At 37.7% G+C, this 20,832-nt stretch overlaps 1 long non-coding RNA gene and 1 other non-coding gene across 2 annotated transcripts; both read right to left on the reverse strand.

Annotated features, from left to right (window-relative positions):
- Window positions 1–4,884: 4,884 nt before the first annotated feature.
- LOC131364216 (U5 spliceosomal RNA) lies at window positions 4,885–5,000 on the reverse strand. Its single transcript, XR_009206433.1, has one exon. It is a non-coding gene; the product is annotated as a U5 spliceosomal RNA (small nuclear RNA).
- Window positions 5,001–13,206: 8,206 nt separating this feature from the next.
- On the reverse strand, window positions 13,207–20,316 carry LOC131363360 (uncharacterized). Its single transcript, XR_009206307.1, has 6 exons — window positions 20,268–20,316; window positions 19,549–19,603; window positions 19,246–19,406; window positions 18,855–19,046; window positions 18,330–18,447; window positions 13,207–15,930 (listed from the first exon to the last, which is right to left on the reverse strand). It is a non-coding gene; the product is annotated as an uncharacterized LOC131363360 (long non-coding RNA).
- Window positions 20,317–20,832: the final 516 nt, after the last annotated feature.

Here is a 20,832-nt window from a genome sequence, read left to right on the forward strand (position 1 = left end):
ATCAAAATATTTTCTAGCCTTTAATATGGGATATTATTTCCAACATTTCATTCAGTGTTTGTAACCACGAAGTGGAGAAACCGATTTAATACAGTATCGATGCTTCTTTTTGGGTCTCATCTGTGTATTTGTTTCCCCTGTCTTTGGGACTACTGCAATGTATATCTGGATGTTACTCTAATTAGAACACATTTACTGCAGTTTTAATGTAACTTCTGACAAGTTGGGGAATCTTACAATGATTTTTGACATCAATAATGTGAAATATTGAAACTTTATCTTATCTCATCATCCATGACCTTACTCTACTGTCCATCCTTAGGAGTCTTGAAATTTGGCCATGGTTTGCTTCCTATTTGGCAATAACAGACTTGTCCTACAAGGCTCAGTACTCAGTTCTCTACTGTTCTCCCTCTATACTTAATCTCTGGTGAAGTCATATTCTCACAGGGGTTTTAGTGGTTTTTATTTCAGTACAATACAGGTGACACTCAACTTACTCTGTCCTTCCCTCCCTCAGACACCACTCAGATCTCAGCATGTCTGTCAGACATCTCATAATGGATGGCATCATATCATTTCATCCAAACTGAATTACTGTATATCCCAGGGTGATCCAGGCCCATGTCAGGGTTACAATCTCTGTAGACATCTCACAAATGCAAGATGGTGCTTGTATCATGACTGCTAAAACCGTGCTTCCTTTTTTGTTATCTTTCTTTATTTTATGATTGTTTTCAATCCACAACAGACACAATCATCCAATGACAGCAGCCAAATGCCATTTTTAGCAATTACATTTGACTTCCCTGTGTTTTACAATTAAAGCAATATACCTCTGATTTTACCCTAAATAGAGCATGTTTACTGTAGTATTACTGTAACATCTGACATCTAAGGTCTGGCAAGATCTTGCACTTGAGTCACTAAGAAAGAAAAAGGTGTTCAGAAGGTATAAGTGAATCGTGCAACATGAGCATATTATAATTCAAACAGGCATAATGTTTCTTTTATAAATAATATTGAGTATGGCAGTATAAATATAATTAATTTTGCTTCACTGAATAAACCTATAATCAAAATATTTTCTAGCCTTTAATATGGGATATTATGGGATATATTATCTCCATGAAGAATTCGTAGAAGAAAGGGAATATAATGACTGTATTGTCAATGGTAATTATTGCAGGTAAAGATTAAATGAAGAAGGCATTTGCCATAAATGTCATATTTGATAATGTAGTAGAGGCAATGATTTTCAGTGCTGAAAGGCTTTTATTTAAATACTTGCTCGTAAGATGGCATTCAATACTCTTGAAATAAAACACAATTACATTACGTCAAATAGAAGCACTGATTTTCCTGTCATCACTTAAGTGCTACTCTTTGGGGCAGTTTAATCTGTGTACTTGATGTTAATAATTGCTGAGTTTTGCATTATGTCTCTGAATGTTGTCGCACATTTACTGCAGTTTTAATGTAAGTTCTAACAAGTTGGGGCAACGTTCAGTGAATTTGGACACCAAGAACATGGCATGTGGATCTACAGTCACACTCATTGTGGATATTCTAAGATGATTGTTTCGGATTATAAACATTTATTCAAGTTCTTTCACAATTTTAATCAGTAAAATACATTCTGAAGCAATACATTTGTAAATGTAACAGTGAAACCATCATTTGGCTGTGTCCCTATCCTCAGTCTAGAGTGAGAACAGCCAGTCAAACGGAGGCAACTCATAGCCCTTCATTGTGACATGAGGATTGAAAGAAAGTTGAATGCATTACTGATTCTATAAGCAGACATGAGCTTCATGTTAATCAGGATGCTAAGTCTAGGTTTTTAGCTACAGATTCTAAGCAGAAAAAAGCAATAGAAGGTCAGAAGAAGCAGAATGATGACTAGCAAAAGAGAATGATGGAATCCCATTACATCACAGAAGTCCTTTGTCATTTTTCTTGTCATTTTTTTTCTATCAATAGCTATAAAATATATCAGGGTGAATAGGGGGCTGGCTCAAATCACCTTTTACCTGCCCCTTAGCTAGATTTGCAGTTTACATTCACCTCTATTATTAGCTATGAGTAGCCTCTGTTTGATTGGTGGGAACGATTTGGAATTCTGTGATGTAATGAGATTCCATGATTCTCTTCTACTTCAAATTTGAATTGACAATTTTCATCTGTTCCACTTAGTATTCCATTGATTTCAAGACATTTAATTTTTTTTGTTCGTCATTTTACTTTTCTTTTCTTAGCCTCTGGAATTGAACAGAAAATGCAAATCTAGCTGAGGGTGGGGTAAATGGTGACTTGAGCCAGTCCCCTTTTCACCCTGATATATTTTATAGCTACTGATAGAAAAAAAGAAAAGAAAAGAAAAATGACAAAGTACGGTACTTAACAAAAAACAACTTCATGAGCCTGGCCCTGAACACATGGAACAGGTCAACCATGCAGAGTTAGACTCCGGGTGCACTAGCATCGCATGCCCCACAAAACGCACTTCGCCACTGAAATGGCTTGCCACAATGGCTTTGCCGTCTCCTATCCCATCCGCTTCAACCCTCTGCTGTACCGCATGAAGTCGTGGTTTATGTCTGCTTCCCTTTCGGCCGACCACCCCTCTGAGACCCACCTCCTGAATTGTGCCATGATGGGACACAAACACAGGGCGTGCTTGACCGTCTCCTCACCCCCGCATCCGAACGGACACAGGGTGTACGACTTATGCCATGGCGGTAGAGGCACTCCCTGACAGGGAGGCATCCCAGAGTCACCGGCCAATGCAGGCCCCATCCAACCAGGTGGGCTGCAGAGCTGCCCACTCAACCCCTGGCATTCAGGGTGGGTCTCACCCAACTGTGCTGCCCAGCAGTCACTCCATCTTTTATACAACTTTCAGTGGTCCAGCACAAGGCTGTCCACCAGACACCAGGGGTAGCTGCGAATGAACTCGGCCGCCTTCTGGTAGTGCCACGAGTGGTCGATAGACCATGGCAAAGTTCCCCTCCATGGGATCACTGATCAAAGCCAATCCAGAACCTCGCAAATAGCGATGACGTGGCCCTCTGTTCCTCAGCTTGGCCAGGAAGGCCATGTACATAGCCATGGTCTTAAGAGGTATACACAACACTCCCCTTCCCCCTTTTTCCCGCTCCGTGCACATGGTGACGCGGGCAACCTGCTAACTCCCCCCCACCAAATGAATGTAAACAGGGCACGCTCCAGGTGCCTCCCTGTCACAAACGGGATAGTGAAGACAAGGGCTAGGTGGTTAAGGCCTGCAAGCAGGTCTGAACATGCCACAACTACCCTTCTGGTAAGGGAGAGGTCCCTTTTGCTCCAGCTATTGGCTCTGGCTTGTAACTTGCCCAGGGCGATGTCCCAGTTCTTTTGGGCACTGCCCTCTCTCCAGAAGACAACACCCAAGATCTTGAGACCATCCCACGCCCCTGCGTACAGGACTGCAGACTTACCGTGGTTTATGCGTGCCCCCATAGCATCAGAGAATGCCTCCAGGGCACGATTCACCATGCCAAAATCCTCGTCCTGGCCAAGGAACAAAGTTGCGTCGTCAGCGTACATGGACACCTTGGTCCTCATCCGTCCTGCACCTGGGACATGCAGTCCCTAGAATGCAGTCTCTTTTCTTAGCTGCTCCACCAAAGGCTCCAAGTACAGGACATAGAGCAAAGGCGACAGCAAACAACCCTGTCTTACCCCTCCTCACTGCTTGATCAGCCCGGAGCGGAGCCCATTCAGGATGACCCGGCTGACTGCCCCTGTGTACAGCAGTCGGACCATGGCGACAAAAACTGGACCAAAGCCAATCCACTCCAGGAGCGAAAAGAGGAACGCGAGTAAAAGCCTTCTCTTGGGCCAGACTCAGCAGCACCAATGATACCCGCCATTGCTCAGCCCATGCCAACGCGTCTCTGATCAGTGCCAGGTTCATCCCACACATCCATGCCTTTAAGCCCTCCCTGCCAAGAACCACACCATTCTTCAGGGAGAGCATAGCTCTCTCTACCTCCTTCAAGGAGATCTCTCTCCCAATGACTTCTAGCATCTCTTCAGTCGAAGAAACTATGCGAGGGCCACGTTTCAGGCCCTTGATGTACGACCTATGCTCAGCCTTGTAAGGCCTCGCTAGCGTCCCTGAGCCACCCGTGATCTCCGTCTTGCCAGGCCTCGCACATCCTCCTGGACCACATCTCTGCCCTTTCCCTCCTCCTCGCCATCTCCTGTCCCCACCAGCGGCACAGGATGGCAATCCTCCTCTTGGGGCCCTCCCACCACTTGATCTGGGTGGTGTACAGACCTCGCAAATGCCGCCACCCGGCGTAGAGGTGGTGAAACAATACGGTCGTGTTCAACTGCTAAAGACCCCTTCCTCTCTGTCCCAACTCCACCTCAATGTGCCTGCAGGTTCTACTGCCGAACCAGCCAAGACCACAAAGCACCTCCTCCTCCATGTGCTGACAGCACCGGTAGTAAAGGGCAGAGCAGTCCGTGAAGGCAGCAAAGGTGACGTCCAAAAATCCATAAGAGCAGAAATCCTGTAGGCAGAGGATCTTGGAGTGAGCCATTCTGCCAAAGTCCCTGAGCACCAGGAGCAGTATCCAATCCCAACCGAACCATTTCTTTACAGCCGCTGCAACGTCGCTATGAAGCTCAACCCGAACAGAATGACGAAGCTGCACCACTGCTCTCTGCATGGCTACACTTGATCTTAGCCAAAAGGCCAAAAAGCGATAGTCTGTTATTTCCATGGCATGACAGACAGCCTGAGACCACGCCTTTGCAGGTAGGCAGAAGGCAAGATCACAGAATAAGGCCCACCCCCTTGACAACTTCATCTAACACTGAACCACTTACAGCTTTGCCACAGCAAATCCCAATCCCACAAAAATATGTCAAACTCATTGACGTTCCTCTCCATGGAAATCTTTAGTAAAAGGCGAAAGATTTGAGTGAATGAAAAGAAACTAGAGATAGAAAAAAGGCTCAGCAGGCCCTTGTCAGAAAAGGATAAAGTTGGATGAGGGTAGGGCCAGCCCCTTCACTTTGTATTTCTGGACAGAAACAAGTAATGTAAAGTAAGGAAGTAAGTAATGTTTTTGACTCTTTTTTACATAAGAAAAGAAAAGTCATTCTCGCCAGTCAAACAGAGGCTACTCATAGCTAATGCAAGGGGTGAATGGAAGGTGCAAATCTAGCTGGGGCTGGGGTAAAAGGTGACTTGAGCCAGCCCCCTATTCACCCTGAATATAAGAATAATAAGTAAATAAAATAAAATAAAATAAAATAAATAAATTAATTAATTTACATAAAATTTAAAAAAAGGGGGTGGGGGGAGGGAGTCAAAGTTAGAGGAGTATATTCTTCTCGATATAGATTATTAACGGATCCAATATATTTTGTAAAATGTTCTGGTTGATCCTCCAAAAAAATACCTGATTTTTTCAGTTTTTAGAAAGAACATTATATCACTAATCCATAATGACAGTTTAGGTGGCATTGGTGATTTCCACTCTAAAAGAATTCTTCTTCTAGCTATTAATGTTGCAAATACCAAGGCATTTTCTTTGTCTTTAGTAATGTGAATGTCTTCATCTTTTACTCCAAACAAAGCCATTACTGGGTTAGGATGGATTCTTAGATTAAATGCTGAATTTAAAATTTCGAATATTGAAAACCAAAATCGTCTCAGTTTAGAACATGACCAGAACATATGGGTTAGATCTGCCTTACACACACTGCAACGATCATGTGTTTCATCTATATTTGGGTATAGTTTAGCCAGTTTAGTTTTACTGTAGTGAATACGGTAGAGAACTTTAATCTGAATCAGATTGAGTTGTGCACAGGATGAAGTCCTATTTATTCTGTCCACAGCTTTATCCAAATTGTCCTCGGATATGCCAACTCTCCTATCCATTCTGTTTTAATCTTCTCTAGTGATATATTATGCAATGTCATAATTGAGTTATATATTTTGGAAATGAGGCCCTTAAGGTGTGTAGGGGTTTTAAGAACTAAGTCCATTTGGTCGATTTTTTGCTTTAAGATGCGAGCCAAGATCTGAGTTACGAGCGAGCAAGCTTACGCCACCTGCCACTAGGTAGCCCAGCAAGCGTTCAGTTCACGTGGTGATCTCTCCAGGTCGTGCGTTGGAGCTGTGTAACGACACTTGCCTCACTCATTTTCCAAACATTTTGAAAGGGAGGAAGAAACAAACCTCCTCCACAGGTTTTTATTGAAACGCCCTGCAAGTGAAAGTGAGGAAAGTGTGGCGAAAAAGGCAAAAGTCAGTGAAGAAGAAGATTAATTGAAGTGAAAAAAAAAAAGAAAGGTAGCAATTAAGTTTAGCGATAAAGTGTAGCATAGTGTGTAAACTAAATTTAGCAATTAATTGTAGCATTAAGTGTGTAGCGAGTAAGTTAAGTGATAGAGCACGAAATGAAAAACTCCGCCAACCTCCTCCGCCAATCTCCTCCATCTCCACCAGCATCTTCGTCTGATCTTCAAAGTAAATACACTTAATAAAACCAGTTTATTTCTTTACATTCTTTTTTATTATGTATTATTTTTTTATACATTATTTGTTATTTATAATGTACATTTTTCTTATTTAAAAACATGTAACAAAAAAAATTGGTGTGGTTTTTGGGGGGCTGGAACGGATTAATAGCATTTCAATTCATTTTAATGGAGAAATTTAATTTGATATACGAGCAAATTGAGTTACGGGCTCGGTCACAGAACGAATTAAACTCGTAAGTCAAGGTATTGCTGTATTATATATGGGGGTTTACAAGGAAATGTCTGAGTTGAAATGCTTGTCTAAACTGATTATATATTTTGAGAGTCGAAATTACAACTGGATTTGAGGAAAACTGCGATGGTGAGAATGGTGGCTTCATTGTAATCAGCAAGATTTAGCCTCCACCTCACACCATTCTGTATGTGGGGACTGAAACCAATAAACAACTTTTTGTAAATTTGCTGCCCAATAATAATTGAGCAAGTTTGGGAGCACCAATCCTCCATCCTTTTTAGGTCTTTCAAGAAACACTCTGCATATTCTTGGCTTTTTGCCCCCCCCATATAAAGGCGTTGACTGAAAAAAGGTCTCTTGCAAGAAGATTGGAAGACACTGAAACAAATACAATAGTCTGAGTAACACATTCATTTTAACGCAATTGATTTTACCAGCTAAAGACAAATATATAACACTCCACCGTTGAAAATCTGATTCAAGTTTTTTTTTTAAGTATGGGACCAGGTAATGTTTATTCCTAAGTATTTTGATCTGGCATATTATAGAGTTTATGCAGAAAACAGTAAATCAGTCACATATATATTGGCAGACACTATTTGCATGTCAGTATTTTTGCAGATTAACAGGATATAATTAACAGAGTATAAAAGATTATATTTATAAAAATAATAAAGTGGATGCTGCATTATTATGAGAATAAAATCCCTCCCCACACAGACCCCGAACCCTACCCAATAAATACTTAAACATTAATTAGGCACTTTATTTTACATTACTATGCTACGTAGTTGTCCTAAACATTTTTTTATCTTTAAAAGATTACACATCTGAATAGGCTTTGAAAAAACAAGCATCAAGCGGTTGTCCTAACCATTTCACAGTCTTTTCAACTGGTAAATGTTTTTTTTTTTTGTAAATGCAGTTAATACCAAAACATTCACACTATCTTTTGGGGGGGGGTTACTTCTGTGTTAACTATCAAAATGTCTCTACAGAAATCTGGAAAGGAGAACAAACCATATCAAGGCACAAAAACAACAGCAACTACTCGGCTTGTAATCGGTATGTAATTGTTTTTATTGTAACACTGATAAACACTCATGTACATGTCCATGTCATAATAAATGTATTAAAATTACTCTTAACGTTGGTTTCTTCAGGCTGCACTGATTAAAAACCAGTGTCCCGCCGTAGTGAAACTTTCAAAGCACAAGTTAACGGCATTCACACGAAAGCTTCTGAATTTGGAGGCAAGAGTTGGATGGTTGGAAGAGCGTTTGAAAGAAAAGGCACCCGTCTCGTCCACCTCCACAGATGGTCTGGTTGATGCTGGCGACAGTCCTGTATTGATGTCGACTCTTTTGGAGACTCCGAGTCTAGAGTCTTCTGAAAATGGACCATTTCTTCAGTCTGCCTATGAAGAAAACCCAACTTCAGCCAGCGGACACTTGGACGATGCAGATGTAGGCCTAGGTTTTCCATCAGTGGCCTCTACACTGCCTCGTTGACTGCACTTTCAATCAGCAAACTGCATCAGAACACGTTTCGTCAATGGACTCACCATCAAACACAGAACACTCAAACCATCGACTGACAACCATGAGAAAATTTTGGGTTTTCTTCTGTGTCCAATGCCACGTCCTTTTGTTTGAGACTGCCTGAAACACAGACAAACGCCTCACATCACCATGTTCGTCGGTCTCTTATACAGGGAGTAATTCAACCTGACGTGACTTTAAATCACGTTCCTCTGGAGATAGGAGAAACAAATGTATCTGAATTCAGCAGGACCAGATGTCAAACCAAGAGCAGATCGTTTTGCTATTCGTCTGTTTAAAAGGTTTATTCCTCTTCACGTATATCAGGACTCAGTAGAAAGAAATTTCACAACACAGCCCAGGACTGGAAGCAAATAAAAGATAGAATTAACGAACTTCTCAGAAAGAAACAATTAAGTTTTCCCCTGTTTTAAGGTGTCATGCTACAAGCACTGGTTTAAACACTTAACTGTTTAGTTATTCTGTAAATAAATACTTGCTTTCAATCTCAAATCTATACTGTCTTGTGACGTTTTTGATTTATATAAAATCTCTTAAAACTGGTTAAAACACTTAAAACAGCTGTTTATCTGTAAATTAATACTTGCTATCAATCACAATTCCACATCGTCTTGTGATGTTTTTGATATATATAGATATATATTTTTGATAGATATACATATATAAACAATTTTATATAAATGTATATCTACAACGGATGATTATGGCTAAGCTAAAATTAAGAAATAAAAACATCTCGAGATTTAACTCATTACATTGTGAGATTAAACTAGTAGTTTTTCAAGAAAAAAGTAAAAATAAACAAATTTACGGGGACAATCGTAATATTTGGAGAGTATAATCAATATAACGAGAATTAAGTCGAAATATTTGTGATGTGAACAAGCAGCCTGCCTTATTAATAAAACACAATGTGTGTTTGGTACATGCAATGGCACATGCAAATCTGAAGATGGAGATGGGAGATGGAAATCTAAACGCAATGAGCAAAGTTTTACTTTCAGCGTATTCTCTACATGGCTTTAATGCATTAAGACAGTAATAATACACTACATTCACATATGAAACATTCACATTAATAATACTCAAAATACTTTAAATACTTATACTTATTCTCGAAATACTATGACTATATTCCAGCAATTTTGTTTATTTTTAATTTTCTTTGAAAAACTACTAGTAAAATCTCGTATTATAATGACTTTAATCTCAGGATGTTTTTATTTTAGCTTTTTTTTAAAAATTAAACTATTATTTTATTCCTCCATTTTGGGCCATGTGCTGTTTATTTATTTTAATTAATTATACAAACCAATGTTCACAAGGTGCAAGTTTGATAGTACTCGCCACTGTCGCTACACCCTAGCAAAATTATCTGCAACCCATGCAGTCTCCCTGCAGGTCATGGCATATTAAATTAATAATCTATTGATAAATGTTAATGGACAAGACTTTCTACTTTTATCATCACCCAGCATGACTTTTGTTTCGGTGATCAAGCTTTGTGCAAGACCCTTGCTATTCTATCCTTTCCCCATTAAGTTCTAAGTACTACTTGTTAATAGTCCATCATATAGATGTACAATATCACCAACCCATTTTCACTTATTTTCCACGCCCCCAATGACATCATGAAATCTTATGGATAAATGCATTGTATCCACATGCACAATAACGGGATTTTAAAATGACCAAGATCAGCAAGATTCATTCCCAAGACATCAGGAGATCTGCAGGACGTTCCACTCGAGAGATACATCGCCATCTGAATTCTATTGGTGTTCATGCAACACTCTGCACAATCAGAAGACATTACTAAGAACAGGCATCACGCAAACGTAATCCTCGCAAAATTACTCCGTAAGTTACTTACCTCAACGCTATCACAAATGATACAATACTTTGTAGTTTGTTTTGCCTAAAGTGTCAAATATTTAATATCTTTCCCTTGTTTTAGGTACATTGTCACAGCCAAAGAGATCACCACTAGCCAAAACAATGAAATGGCATAAATGAAATAATAAAAACGGTCTGATTGCATTAAATAAAAAAATAAACATTATGCAGACTCTTCAGCTTGCTCATCATTTTGGTTAGAAAGTATTAAACTGATTAAACTAACTAAAGACTAGATTATGACATACAAAGGTGAGTTATTGTACAGTTTTATCCCCGAATTCGGCACCGTGTTCTGACAATCTAACTCATAAGAGTAAACCCTCCCCAACCCTAAAAGTCAATGTGGGGGAAGTGTTGTGGGGGAAGATCTCAGTCTGAACACCAGTCGAACTGGTTTTTATATGTAAATTACATTTAGCACCTCTTTGGGGAAGAAAGGCGAAGAGATCACCTCAAAAACATTGTAAAACTTCCCCTATTTTAATCCACTAACAAACATCCTGCTGTCTATGTAAATTAATGTATATTTAAGCTGTGAAACAATTAACAAACAATATTAAATCAGATAGTATATCAAAACTACTGTAGTAGGCGGAGGCTCCTGTAAAGCTTTTTTATATGCCATTTAATCTCAAAGAAATGCGCTACATAAACTCAGATGAATGTGGGAATTAAGATTCCAACACCGAAAAATGAAAACAAAAATTAGAAAATTAACTGTAAATTGGAGTTCACGGTAGTGTTAAACTAAAATGTAGGCAATCACACAATATAAACAGTACAGTATAACGGTTATACTGTATGTATAACGGCGGACGATAACGTAAGTTATGTTCAATGCAGGTTTCAAGCATGAAAAAAGAGTAATTAAATCATGAATACTTTATTTACATTTGAACTCTACATAAACAATATACAGGGTGGGGCGCAAAAACTTCCCTTTTTTGAAGGCGAATGAAAGAAAAATTGTAGCTGATTAACAAAATGTATTTTTTGATAATGAAAGAACAATTTCAAATTATGCTGTTTTAAACAAAATATCTTAAAGGTGGTGGTCACCGTTCTCTATGCACTGAGGCAAACGATTTCTGACGTTTCCCTCTACACGTTCCAACATGTCCACCGGAATTCGGGCTATTTCCTGCCGAATAACATTCTTCAGCTGAAGCAGGTTTGTGGGGCGATGTTTAAAAACCTCTGCCTTGAGGTAACTCCATAAAAAAAAAAAATAAAAAAATCACAGGGTGTTAGATCGGGCGAGTGCGCCGCCCACGGGATGTCACCTCGAATCAAGATGAGCCGTCCGGGGAACACTGCCCTCAAAACTGGCATCGAAGCTCGGGCTGTGTGGGCCGTGGCACCCTGTTGGAACCAGACATTTCCTAGGTTCATTTCTTTAAGAGCCGGTTTAAAAAGGTTTTGAATCATGTCCACATACCGCTGTGAATTGACAGTAACACTCCGCAACACTTTTTGAGGACTGTTCAAACACAAATACAGAATGTAAATAAAGTTTGATTATGTGTGATGGAGCACATGGGACAGTTACTTCAAGATGGTGACCAGGCAAGATCATCTTTTTATATCTTTCCAGTTAAATGTTAAATATTCTATTGTCAGAATGTTAACACGACTTTTTGATTATCATTACCGAAACAGGAAGTTTTCTACATTTTGAAAATTTTTAGATTTACAATTTTTCTATGAAAATGTACTTTATTCAGGTCTTCTTATATGCATTGAGAAAAAATTAGTAAAGCCATCATGGCTTCTCTATTGTTAGCAAAACATCTTGAGGCACCTCATCCGCTGCAACACCATTCTCATACACCGCAACCATTTAAGGCCAGTTGTGGTAAAGAGAACTTTAAATATCTCTTATGAATTTAATATTAATTTCTTTATGATTTGTTTCATTGTAGACAATCAGCAAGTGTGAAAAAAAAGCTTTAGCAAAGGCCAGGGTGACAAAGTTCAGGGAAAAATTCTAGAGAAACCCAGAACTGCTGGAGGAGTACAGAAGAGGGAGGTTAGGAGAGAGATAGGGAGGTTAGTTTTGGAGAGGTTACAGCAGGTGTAATTAGCAATAAACATCCTGCAGTGTTAGGAAATGTACATGAGTGTATACACACACACACACACACACACACACACACACACACACACACCCACCCCTTTAGCCACTACTATAACAGGATTTGGTGCTGGACTTTGGTCATGTGATTCTTAAAGTGACAGCAGCCTAATAAATTAGCTGCACAATTTTGTTATAATTTAGTAATTTAATTACATAATAAATAAACAGTTATTTGTTCTTCTGTTAGTAATTTGTTTGGTTTTTTTATTTTCTTGTTTAGTTTACTTTTCAATTCATTTCAAAGACTAAAATTAAGTTGTACCCCACCCCACAACTTCAGGCCCAGTATAGAACACACACACACACAGTAAGCATCAAGTCTATACTATATGATGTATACATAAAACGTTTTCCCCCATGTTATGAGACTAATTTAACGTAAGGTTTTCTTTCCGCTTCCAGGTATCAAAAACGAAAACAAACTGGCAAAATAAAGAAAACTGAAGAGCTGACGAAGAAGCAACATGAAAAGAAAAAAAGACAGTGGTCAGTTATTTTTTAGTGCCATGGTAAAATGGTTCATGTTTTTTAGGTAAACGTTGAAATGTTGTCCTGTTTATTCCTGTTTTAATGTTTTTCTTAATTTTTTTTTATTTTTGGCTTTTGTATTTTTGAAGCACTACACAATAAAACTGTTTTGAACTTGAATGCATGATTGTGTAAATATTATCTATTTCTTTCTGCATTATCTCAGACAAGTCTCAGTATAAATCTCAGACTAGTATACTTATCATTACTGAAATAATTAACCTCATTACCGAAACCTATATATCATTACCGAAACTCATGTTTATTAGATGTTAATTTAATTAATAGAAATAGAATACTTTGATTTTAGATGCATGTGCAGAATCTTAAAATTATGTTCTCTCAGGTTTGTCATGTCATTTTGAAAAAATGTCAGGTTTCTTCAAAATATAAAGAAAAAATGGTTATTGGTAATTTGGTAAAATGGTAAATTGTGGAAGGTGTTGTGGTAGAGAGAAATCAGTCAAAATTTTAAAAACTGTTAAATTAAAAATAAATATTATTTCAGAACTTGAAGTAACTGTGCATGACTTAATAATCCATTTTTAAAACTGTGAAAATGTATTTGCTTTTCTATCAATGTTAATGTTTTCACAGTGTTGTGGTAATGAGATTTTTTAGGACTTATTTTGGAAATTATGTTCAAAAAGGTGCTAAATGATAAGTAAAAGTTTTTAAATTAATGTGCACAAATACTCCAGACTTTGTTCTTAATGTCTGAAAAAAAAAGCATTTTTAATATTTTCATGTTTGAAATTCGTGAGAATCACATAACTTATATTAGGCAGAAGCTTCTGCTTTGTGGGACATACATTCCATTTTTTTTATTTAACATGTTCACTGTAGATATATTTCATTTTTAGATGCGTTTTAGACAAAAATATGAACATGACAAGATAATTGCAGATAAGGATCAAACGATCCTTATCGAGTCTATCGAGTCTTTATTAAGAATAAAGTATTTACTGGGTAGGGTTAGGGGTCGGTAAGGGAAAGTTTTTATTGTCCCAATACTGTAGCATCCGTGTATTAATTTTACTAAATGTTATTTTATTAAAATTTATACTCTAGGTGGACTTATAGTTTTTCACCAAATAAATGTGAATAGGTGTGGATAGGTCTTTGCTTACAGACATCAAACAGGTTTCCCTGACAGAAGTTTTACATTTCTTAAAAATCAGCTAATAAAAGATATCAAATCAAAAACTTGCACCGACCCTTAAGTAACAAAAGTCAGCGGACACGTATCTGCTTGTTTGGTCCGGCGAGCTTCAGAGCGCACGAGTTCACAGTACATAGCAGCAGGAGTGAGATGCCGCAGTGATTGTTAAAGACCATGTTCAGATAGATAGATATATTTCATATTTAGAAGTGTTTTAGAGAATATATACTGTAAACGTGACAAGATAATATGTGCGCTACTGTAACGATCAAACGCTTATGATGTAAAAACTATTTGACCAGTCCATGAACAAATTTTTACATATTGCTATAATATTATAACAATGGCTTAAAATAGCTTTTAGGCACAATATGTTTTATCCATTACACTCAAAACAAGTGTGTAAGTTGAAGAGCGCATTTGTAGAATCTTAAGATTTTTGTGGGATTCCTGTCCCTCTAACATGCATTCTTAAATGCCACAACTGTACAGCACATCTGTGTTCATTCCATACCCTACACTTCAATATCAGTAGGTCTGGCCTATCTAACTTCCTGTACCATTCTTTCTCATGACGCTCATGTGGTTCAGTGAGAGAGGAATTACTCAGTTTCCATTCATACACAGAGCAGGGGTCTGGGATCATATTTTACAAAGCAGTAGTTATCTTCCTATTCTATCCTAAGGCCTAGTGATGTGCTGATCAGATTTAAATTTAGTTTGCACATCAAATCTCGACCCAACAGATTTATTGGGCAACACTCAGAGATTTAAAAAGAGAATTCAAATTGTTTGTGTAGTTACAATTTCACATTTTAAGGGCACAGAGAATGTCTCAATTACTGACATCCCTGAATGCTCCTTGTAGTACACAGAGAGTGACTCTGTGTAGCTCATTCTAGGTGAAACAGAAAATTCACACAATCATATCACAGAACGCCCTGCTCCTGAGTCAACTAGAAACTGCTAAACAATTAACGTAATCACAGGCATTTTCTTAAATTCCAGTTCATGATATTTAGCCTAAGTTTCATTCATAGGTGTAATAGCAACCCCTGATACTTTGCTAGACACTGTATTAGTGACAGGTGGAAATGGAACAGTTAGCTTAAGCTTTTCTTCATTGAATTGCACAAAAAGATCAGACTTACCCTTCCCTGGCTACTCACCCGTCCCTGACCCAACCAAACCTCATGCTTCTGTGTTCGCTTCTCCCCTGCGATGTCTCTTCGGACAGTCTCGTATCCAGTGGTCTGTTTTTCCACACAGGAAACATCCACTCTGGAATCCAGGGTTTCTTTCTCTTTTTGTCTTGCAACATTCCACAACTTTTCTGCGTGCACAGCATGTTGTTCATTCAGAGATAACTTTCCAGTGTCCCAAGTAATGCATGTTTGTTTGACTATTGCTGCAATGTCGTCTTTTAATCCATTCATGAAACTTTCTCAAGTGTGCCTCATAGGGTGTAATATCCGCTGTGGCCAAGTACACTGGGCGCTCGAGACCATGGTGAGGATCATGCACTTCTGTTAATCGTGCAAAATATCTAGAGACTGTTTCGTCATCTTCTTGTCTGCACATAGAGATTTTAGTCATGTCCATTGAATGTGTTGGAAATTGGATTATCTGGTCTCATTTCCTTCTGAATCCCCTTTTGCTTTCGGCCACAGGTGTGATAGCACACAGGGGAGTAAGGCATAGTGGCTCCAGGTCCCGCATAACAGGGAGGAGGGTCCCGCTCAGCTGCTGTGGATGGTTGGGGTGTAGACGCGTGCGGTTGGAGTGGTCGTCTGTGTCTCTGAGGCAGTGGTCTGGGAGGGCAGCTGTCCAGGTCTGGGTCTTCAAGAGATTTAGTACACTGAAGAGAGGAAGATTGAAAGTTGGTTTAGGCTTCCCACATATTATACACAACCCAGTCTACTTCTCTTCTCTTTTTCCCCTTTTTTCTTTGACGCCTCACATTCTTGTAACTTTTCTCTCAACTTTTCTAATCGTCTTTCACTACAACTACCTTTCTCTGGAAATCCATAGTCCATCACCCAAATACGATATTGTGATACATAACCAGGCCCAAAATTTATCATCATAAATTGAACATTAGGATGCTTACATGCCCTCAAGAAATCATCACTCTTATCCTTACTTTCTCCACTACCCATTGTCAAGGAAGGTGTGAAGCTTTTGCACATCCTTTGTAAAGGGCAACACTGTAGGTGCATTCCACTTTAATTCTTCTATATTTCATGCAGCCGTTGCAGAGATCAAATCACACCACCGTTCCTTATGCACATCTTGAAAGCCAGTGACTTTCTGTGCCAAGTCAAGGTCTTTGTTAATCAAAGCTTTAGCTGTTGTAAGCTTACTAAGCTTCATTAGGCTTATTCCAAGTTTTTTGGCAAGAGAAGGTGTTCTGTACATGTTGGTTTCATAATCATATCCACATGCATGTCTAACAGCTTTAACTGTCTTTATATAGTTCTGTGGATCTAGGAAATCTTCCATTGTTTTCAAAGATGCAACTTTGCTGCCACTGACCAGTAACCTTCCTAGTTCTCGCAACTTCTGTCGGATATATGCTTCATTCTTAGCAGATAATCCACCTCTGTTTAGCAAGTGTTCTCCCAACTGAATGATGCAGCTGTCATTTTTGACAGCAACTGTGATTTCATCTAGGTTCATGTGGCTTATTGTCTTGCATAATGATTTGCTTATGTTTGAAGATACAGGTTGTGCATATGAACAGAGAGCTTGGAGACGATTTTTTCCAGGTCTTGAAATGTTATCTTTAGTGCTCAATTTACAGCTTTTCATATGCCTCCAGAGAACTTTCGGGGTATGCACAATGCATAAATTCAGTGCCTTCTGTTTGATTTTGTGGTTGTCTGTACGGAAACAGTTCTCTGTTGCCTGACTTCATTACAGCTGCATTGTGTACATAGTTGCCTCTGTGTCGGATATCAAAAAAACATTTTTCTTTGCATAGAACCCTTTGGAAACTGGCATGCTTCAGCTACTTCCTTTTCAGTGGAATGCACATATTCCAAGTGTCTTGCCATTTTGTTACAAGGTTTGAAGCAAAACAGGCAGTAGTGTTTCTTGTTGTATACCCTACCAATGTTTTCTTTTGACTGAATTTACAACTACTCTTGCTTTTTTCTAAACATTCGTTGGACTGCTGCAAGCTACATCACTGTCTCTAACTTGAGAATGTTCATGTTTTCTTTTGACTGAATTTACAACTACTTTTGCTCTTTTCTGAACATTCGTTGGACTGCTGCAAGCTACATCACTGTCTATAACTTGAGAATGTTCAGTTAGCTCCATGGTCTCATGACTGCTTTTATCCATGACATTTGGGGTGGTGCTATCAGGGACAGAACTGCTGGGAAGAACAGGGTCTCTGTCTGCCCGACAAATTTAAAGGTTTAATGATCCTGCTACTCTCTGAACTACTTTCATCACTGTCATCTTTGAAATCTGGGACATATTCCTCTCCACTGTCTGAAGTAGAATCAGGAATTAAGTCTTTCATCTAAAAATGAATGACAATTTAGTTAATTATGAAGAATTAGTGCCATATTCAATGAGAATGAAGTCAATTTCAGTTGAACCTGCATAATGTTGTACTGCCAACATCTGCCACTCTATTAATTCCTAAATATTTGCACCTTTCTCAGGTACTATAATTTTGAAAAGAATTGTAGCTTTATAATGGCCTAGTCATTACTGACAAATCCTATGCTGTGGAAGATTCTGATAAATGCTCTGTTATGAACTACAAAACATGATTTAACTATAATATATTTAACTTTATTTAATAATATAAATTGATGCAAGTATAATCATTTACATTATATGCTGTGTACCAATTCAACATGAAAAACTTACAAAGACACTTTTGGTACTCCTTAACCTTGGTATGCACATATCTTGTTCATCACTGTATTCTGCTGTCCATTGCAAGAAAAATGTTCATTTCACTATAGGAATAAACTTTATTAATTTGGGGTTAGATATAGAATATATTAAAAAAAACTCTAATAATTAAGATGCATTTATAGACAAATACAAATATATGTGTAAAAAAAAAAAAAAAAAAGTCACTCCAGTAATAGCTTTCTACTCTACTTTTGTTGTTATGTACACTGAAGATGGATTCAAATCATGCTTAGTGTTCTTTGAGACAGTAAGCAGGTGATAAAGTACAACAAAGAAAGAGAATGCTCTAACACTACTACTATGACTGAGGAGATGTACCTGTTCGGTCACTGATGCACTAGTAGCACTATTACGATCCAGAAGAGATGTAGACTGTGATGGCTGCTGTTTCTCTTGGACATTGTTCTCAGCAGGGTTGTCCTCCATAACCTGCAGACTTATTGCATATTTGGAAAATTTAGTGCAACCCAAAAGAAGACTAGGTTACACAAAACAAAGATGCCGTCCCTTCCCAGAAAAAGATATTTGTTTTGCTATACAAAAATATATTTTTGATTTTAAAGTTAGATATAGAATATTTGGGAAGAGTTAGAATTACAATGCATTCAGCTACTCATACACACTGTTCTCTAGTTAATTCTTAAATATGGCAGTAAAATACCTTTAACACATCATGGCCAAAACGAACTGTCAGGGGACCTTTAACATTTAAAATAAAATACCGTGTTTGAACACTTCAAATGTTCATTACAAGAAATGTTAAATATTTCACTATAGGAATTAAGTAATTATGATGTCCAGGTTATACATTGAATATTATGGAAGACTTTGAGAAATAGATACCTTCCTACGCCAAGGCCAGTCTGTTCCTCCATAATCATAGGTAATTTCCTGCCCTTCTTTAATGTCTTTTAAAGCAAACAGACAAAGATGTGGCCTCCCATCCATTCAATCTTCTTCATTCTGCAATTTGGGTGCTTGTGGTTATGATTAATGAGCCTACCAAAAGATCCATCTTCTTTTGCAGCATCAATACTTAATACACATAGCAGAAGGGTAACAGAAAAGACAAAATGTTCAGTGCCTGAATTAAGTGGACATTTGCTGTAGAGGTAACGTACAACTATCATGTACAACAACAAACATGTAGAGGTAATGTCCAACTATCATGTACAACAACAAACATGTCCAACTATCAACCATGGTACAAATTGAATTAAATTAATCAGCTTACCACCGTGTTTTTCCCTTTCAAAGGAAGTCAAACAAATACACCACATGCATCATGGTAAATTCTTCTTCTTTTCTGAGATTCAATGAAATCAATTATTTCTCCTTGGTACCCAGCCACAAAATCACCTTTGTCAAAAGAAGCTAGAGTGAAGACACCATGGCCTGTTAAAGAAAATACAGTGAACAACTGTTTACTCAGGCACTGTAAAACACAGTAGTGATTTTAATACTCATTGGACTCTGTTTTCATGATTTTGTGATTCAGATTTTTTAAACAAAAAAAGCATGTGTGCACATTTCTTACCTTTCTCTGAAAGTACTTCATCTCTAGCTTAGATGTCTCGTCACTCTTGGTAAGTCTAGGTAAGAAATGGCATGTGTGAGAGGGCTTCGTGGAATTTTAACTCTACAAGAAAATGTTAATGTGTGATTTTTATAAGATTTCCTGTTCCCAGTGATGTTTCTGATGAAGAAAATACCGAAAACATGTTCCTAAGTGTAATAAAGCGCAATCAGATCAACGCTCAGCTGAAGTGCAGCACATTAAAAGAAGCGCGCGACAGTTACAGCATTGAGTTGCCCACACCAAGATTAATAATAAAAAAATTAATATCTCGAACTAATGCGCTGTGTTTGGCCAGGCTAATAACAACAATATACAACTGTTTTTTAACCCCGTTATTATTTGTTGCCCAATAAGATAAAAAATAAAATAAAATAAGATAAAAAAAATATTAATGAAATATAGTAACTCAAAATGTGGACTACTAAAAGGCTGCACAGAACATTTAAGGGCTAAGCTACATTTCTTCGGAAACATGAAATTTATTTTTATCAACTAACGACTGCGTGGTGAAGCTAGTTTGATTAAAGTATAAACACCACTAAACATTCACATTTCAACTATCGGTGTTGTTTTATTAACTTATCGGATTTTCTAATGTGCTTGAAGGTGTGCGCGAGCTCAGCTGGCTATCAAAGTACAAATTACAAAATTATAAAGTACAAAACCAAACAACTTACCTTCGAGTATGTTTGGTCTTGAAGAAACTGTAGAATCTCTCATTAGCGCAATTGGAAACAGAAAGTAGTTAATTAACCAGTGACCGCAGGGGCAGATAGGTATTGTAGTTCTTTTCCTACTTCCTGTGTGGTGTTTACGAACCATCAGCGCAGTCAAAAGGGATTTCAATTCACCGTTTAAGATTTTAAAAAAAGGCATAATTTGACACACACACAGTACGAAGATTGATAGACTGAAATCTGAATTAGTATTAATTTAATACTAAATTAATTTAATTTAATTTAATTAATTTAGTATTAAGTATTATTTGGAAAACATTGTTTTGATATATATATAAATTTCAAATTCAAATTCAAATTTTATTTGTCACATACGAAATCATACATAGTACGACATGTAGTCAAATGCTTTTTACGACTGTCTTACATAAAAGAGGAAAGAGTAGAAATAAAATGTGTGATAGAAAAATGTGTAAAAGAAATAGTGTAACAGATATAAAAGTGTAAAAATATAAAAGTATAAAAACAAACTATATATATATATATATATATATATATATAGTAT

Source organism: Hemibagrus wyckioides, linkage group LG13, assembly GCF_019097595.1.
Source record: "Hemibagrus wyckioides isolate EC202008001 linkage group LG13, SWU_Hwy_1.0, whole genome shotgun sequence".
Taxonomy (NCBI): Eukaryota; Metazoa; Chordata; class Actinopteri; order Siluriformes; family Bagridae; genus Hemibagrus; species Hemibagrus wyckioides.